The sequence below is a fragment of the Mytilus edulis genome, chromosome 13, assembly GCF_963676685.1.
Source record: "Mytilus edulis chromosome 13, xbMytEdul2.2, whole genome shotgun sequence".
Classification (NCBI taxonomy): domain Eukaryota; kingdom Metazoa; phylum Mollusca; class Bivalvia; order Mytilida; family Mytilidae; genus Mytilus; species Mytilus edulis.
Window position 1 is genome coordinate 68,148,164 of NC_092356.1, and position 6,000 is coordinate 68,154,163.

Consider the following 6,000-nt stretch of genomic DNA (forward strand, 5'->3'; position numbering starts at 1 on the left):
TCATAATCTGTCTTAACAAACTTCAATACTTAAGAAATCAAACAAAAGACTGACTATATGACATTTTAAAAGAAACAAATGTTGTCATGTCAGCACGATTCACAACTTATGACCAGGTGTACTTTTAAACTATAGAAAAGAAACAAAAGTTGTCATGTCAACACGATTCACAACTTATGACCAGGTGTACTTTTAAACTATAGAAAAGAAACAAAAGTTGCCATGTCAACAAGATTCACAACTTATGACCAGGTGTACTTTTAAACTATAGAAAAGACAAACAAAGACCACGTTTCATCATTAAGATCGTATAACATATATAATCTATGATACTAATCATATCTTACATTTAATCCATTTAGATGATTACAGCATTCTATAAAAAACAAAGAAGGACGTGTTTTTATTCATTTCTAGTTTCAAAAATAATTAGTTGTTCAAGTCGTTATTGACTTTTTTTTTAAATAACACTAGAGTTACGGATTATTACCTATAATAGTGTTTTTCATTGATTTAAAGGTTTTATGGAGACTTTAAAAGTATGACCGGTTATAAATGTGCTACAAACTATACCTCATGCTCATAAATATATCGTTTGAAGTTCTTCCGTAAATTATCGAATGTTGAAGAACTTAATGTTATAGGTGACAGGCATCATCAGAATAATAATTGAATTCATTTCAGATAAAATTGAAGCTAGAATACTAATAAGCAGCAAATGAGCTACATTGTCTTATTAATTGAATAATTTGTTAAAAAATTTACAGAGCGGATCAAATTATTGAAAGGTCGCCTGTCGGGGTTCAACATCAGTTAAAAGTAGTATTTCACTGTCATTAAATGTCAATATGATTAATATGGCTTCCAAGGTTTTTATCTGTCTTATTTCAGTTGGAAAATTGCTTATGAATTAGATCTTGGTAAATAAATATAACCGATTTAGAATTGTTTATTTCATAGTTGTCCGTTTGATAAGGAATTTTATAAAAAGCGAGTAAATCATGTATAAACAAGAATGTGTCCCAAGTACACGGATATCCCCCTCTCGCACTATCGTTTTCTATGTTCAGTGGACCGTGAAATAGGGGTAAATCTCTAACTTGGAATTAAAATCAGAAAGATCATATCATAGGGAACATGTGTACTAAGTTTCAAGTTGATTGAATTTCAACTTCATCAAAAACTACCTTGACCAAAAACTTTAACCTGACGCGGGACGAACGGACGAACGGACGGACGGACGAACGAACGGACCAACAGATCAGAAAACATAATGCCCCTCTACTATCGTAGGTGGGGCATAAACATGTCTATTTGTTGTTTTACCTCCGTGTCAAAAAAGCAGGTGTTCAATAGTAATTATTTCCTTTATCGGATTCTATTTTTGACATATGGTTTACAAACACACTAGTCAGTCACCGAAGTAACATATGACGCAGATTACTATCCGTGGGTCACTTATCAGGATTTGAACAAGAGAAAATAAAATATCTTTACTTTGAAGGTAACAAGAAAGCAGCCAGCAAAATGAAACACTATAGTTAAAGTTATTCAATTTAGAAAACGTGATACCTTTGACGAAATGATTTGTTTATGAAACTATGGGTTCTTCTAAGGCCATTGAAAATGGAAATTTCCACTGCCCTAGATGGTAAAAGTCAATGAATATATCGTGCTAACAAATAACCAAAAAGTGCAATATATGTTTACTAAACTTAATGAATTGATGAAAGACAATAACACATTCCATAAACGAAACTTCGTGCATAAAAGCGCTAGCAAACAGTCGTTGTATCAGCGAAATACGGAAATACGAAAAAGCATGTTTGTAATTTATTGCGACTTTTGTTCATAAAAATTCTTTCCTCATTAGCAAAAAATAACTCATAACATCTACAATTACATATTTGGTTCTTTATTTACTATTTTGGTACATAAAAAAGGCCATTAGTTCTTTTCGTTTGAATTATTTTACATAATTTTGCATACATTCCTGGGCCTTGTATATCGGACTTTCAAGAATGTGCTTTGCTCATTGTTGAAGGCCACATCGGGTGAGCCAAAACTATAAATTTCTCTGTCATTTGTTATATTGTGGAGATTTGTGTCACAGGTAACCATACTACATCTTCTTATTTCTATATTTTATGTTTTAAACTCTTGTAAAATTTATAAAAGCATTATACATTTTTGTAAGACCATATATGCATTGACATATATCCGTAGACTTCATGTCACATAGATAACCCCATGATAAATACCAGGATAATAAACATTCCTATCCCTTAATATTTTTAGAACTAATTTGACAAATCTTGATAAACCTTAAATCGCTAAAACAGTATATGAAAGATTAATCCTCTACGAAACTGTATCCCAAGAGCCTGAATTGAGAGCCCAAGTATAGTGATTGATGATTCGAAAGTAATATTTTGTCTTTGATTAATTGTAGACTGGGGGTATTTCATTATATCAAATGAGACTTTAGGAATTTTGAATGTAATTCGTCTCAAATTGTATTCGTTGATATTTTTTTATTCTCAATTGTTATAAAGATACAGTCGACAAAATTAATGGTACTTCAACAAATATCGTTTCGATGTATACTTCTCACAAGATGTTATGCACACAATTTGTGACACAAAAAAGTATAGAAAAAAGTTTTGATTCATCTTTCTTGTATATGTTATTCTAATTTCCAATTTATTGTGTAATAAAACATATTCAAATGCTATGAAAAGTCTGTGTGATACTTTCACAGTAAATTAGAAGAGCACCAATATAGACATATTTTTGTTGATGTTGCTTACAGAGACAACAATGTTTAGACGTAAAACATAAAACATTGTTATCAAAGAATAATTCTTAATTTATTTGAATAGACATTTTTTTTTTCATTGGCGAATAGATTTGGATTAGCATCATACTCTTGAAGTCTACATAAATTGTTCTGCTTCTTCGGGCTGATAAGGTATTCTATTGCTTTCAACGTTTTTTTAAAACGTGCTTCTGGAAAATACGCACAGTCTATATCATTCATTATCAAAAAGTTTGGAGTTAATCATATAAAAGGTTGACGATCTTAAAACTCAGATTGTATATATTAAAAGGCCAATAGTCATTGCAGAGTTTAGCATTATTAATGCATACTTAACAGAATCTTTGAAGTAAAAATGTATCAATTTATTCACGACAATATAAGCCTACAAGATAGCGTCGGATGTTACCTTCCTGGATTGATAAACATTAAAATAAACATAAAATATTTTTTTAATTAAATTAGTCTAGGTATCTGACTGTGACAATGTTTGGTGTTATGGTTCTAATTCCAACAAAGGCTATCTAATACACATTTAATTAATTTTTTCACCTTTTGTTTATAACAATGATTATGTTTTGTTTACATAGAAAATAGGCGGATGATACCGCAGCAGATTAAAAACTAATTAGTCGACGAGAAAACTACAAACACACAACAAAAACAACAAAACAAGGATAGAACTCAAACACTGAATACACTGTTTGAGTGATAATGTTTTAGATAATTAACTAAATAATGACATTAACCTCAAAACAAAATTTCATCAGTTTTTTTTAGAAAAGACGTTTGTTTAAAATTACTGCTTCCCATGAATAAAAAACCCCAGATACAATCATATTCAGCCATTACTAGTATCGTCAACTGATATCTTAATATTAGTTACAATGGAGGTGGTACGTGTCAGATACAGTCGTTGAGTAATTCAATGTTCTTAATTGAAATCTTTCAGGTACAGATGAGTCTACTAATGTGACATTTTGTTTTAAGTCAATTAAATCATTAATGACTGAAGAAAAAAGAGAATAGGAACCCACTCAGACGTTTCTTGGTTCAACCAAGATTATAAGTTAATTCAAATTACTGAAATTATGTTCGGAATATGATGTCTCTATTGACAGTTGTTTATCTCTTTGGCCTCTTTCGTCAGTCATAATGTTTTGTTTTCTCTACAGTTTTTTATGATCTTGGTAAAATGGGTGATTTAAAAAAAAGAATAATATAAGATGAGTTCCAGAAACTTGTATGCAGTTTAAGAACCTAAACCCCTAAATGTAGATTTTTAGTCAATTTGTCGTAGCGATAATCCCGTACACTATTTTAGTATGATGATATTATCTTTGGATTGTCTATACAGGAGTACTTAAACGCCACATGCACAGCTTATCAAACATCAAGGTAAGCATATAGATGTTAGTACAGTTCCAATATTAGTCAATCCTTAGATTTATATACAGTTTCCAATATAGTTTTTATTGTCTTTTTGTCTTTTCATCTTATCTTTTTTATAGTGTTGTCTGTCTTTCGTCAAGTTGAGGTCTTATGTTGTCACTTTTAAACCTTAAAATTTTTGGTATTTACCTAACAAACGTATGGATTGTTTTAAGATTTATTAGTAACTTTAAGGCGAGGAAGACGAATATATATAGACATAAGAATCGTGACTTAGAATAGAAAAGCACTAGTCAATCTGGTTGGTCATGTTTTGCTCCTTGACATGATAAAAAACGTTAGAGTTCTTGAAATTTTAACTAGCAAGTAATTCTGATTACTATTTAAGTACTAAAAGTCAATAAAATCTATAAAGGAATAAATTTCTTCACCAATTTAATGTACAAACTGTTATCACTAAACAAGGTACCCATAATGTAAAAATTTAGGAGTTAACAAATATTTTGAAATTTCAATATTATTGCTGTTCAAAGAAAATCACAACTGTAGATGAATAATAAAACAAGAAGACATTTTTGTTCAATATATAAAAATTTGTTGAAAAAAAAAATATATTTATAACAATATATTTATGATTTTTACTAAAATTAAAATGAAAAGATATAAATTAAATGATGTAAATAATTGCTTACCTGTTATATTAGTAACTGTGTCTTTCTCTTAACCGTAAGCAAGTTTGTCTCTCAAGGATATACATTGTGTATGTCTATCAATTGTAAGTCGATATCGTTTATAGTATAATGAATTACTGAACTTTCATCTGCGCAGTGTATAACACATCGATTTCATTCAATTTGTACAGAAATTCTGAAACCGTCAACAGTAAATACGTTTCTTGTATTAATCAAGACATCCTAAGGCATTAGACTTTCTTTAATGATTTTAGATAGAACAGCTTTCCAAACATCAAAAATTTGTAGGCATCTATGACAGTTGTCGTAAATTCAGTTTTTTATTTCGAAAAAGACATTCCGTGGATTGATTTATAAAAGAGATTACATTTTGGTGGTTTTAAAAGATACACACATTGTCATAACATTTGAATTAATATTATATGCGTACAAAAGACTTGTTATAAATCATATGTTTACACTTTTAACCGAATCAGAGAGTAGTTCGCCCAAAGCTGAAAAATTATTTTTAACATTTATTTCAAAATGACACAGCTATGACAAGTGCTTGCATCTGTTTGTTAAAGAAGGAACAATAAAGCATATACACGCACTATAAACATAATGGAGAAATAAGTGAAATATATATATATAACTCATATATGATTATATCAATAAGTTCTTCCAGATAATGAAAAAGATAAAAACAAAATGCAATAATGTCAAAGCTTGACTGCAGTAAAACTTTAAATAACTCTTTTATTGTTAAGCATACATTTTCAGTTTATTCTGATAGTACCCCTGCATAACAATAAGCTGTATCATATCATTGATATATCAAATATCAACATAACACTCTTCAAAACATTAAACAGGTTCTTTAGTGAAACAAATTAATGGAAGACAGTTGGTTACAATCATTCTGCTTGTTCTATGAATGACGTTGAAAATAAATTCAAATGATGTATTAGAAAATAAAGGAGAATTCACAGGGATGATATTTGAAAAAATGATTGTCAATATGTTTTGAAATACAAGCTGTATGTCCTCATTGTGCTTTTTTTTAAAATTATTATATCGATACATCGCCTCCATCTAATTTAACAGTTACTATAGACA

General features: G+C 29.6%; 1 protein-coding gene across 1 annotated transcript in view; it reads right to left on the reverse strand.

Annotated features, from left to right (window-relative positions):
- The window catches only part of LOC139501000 (cholecystokinin receptor type A-like), a 31,598-nt gene extending 26,469 nt beyond the window's left edge, over positions 1-5,129 (reverse strand). The window contains exon 1 of the mRNA XM_071289942.1: positions 4,903-5,129. The gene's annotated coding sequence lies outside the window, so the exon portion shown is untranslated. The remainder of the gene's footprint in view (positions 1-4,902) is intronic.
- Positions 5,130-6,000: the final 871 nt, after the last annotated feature.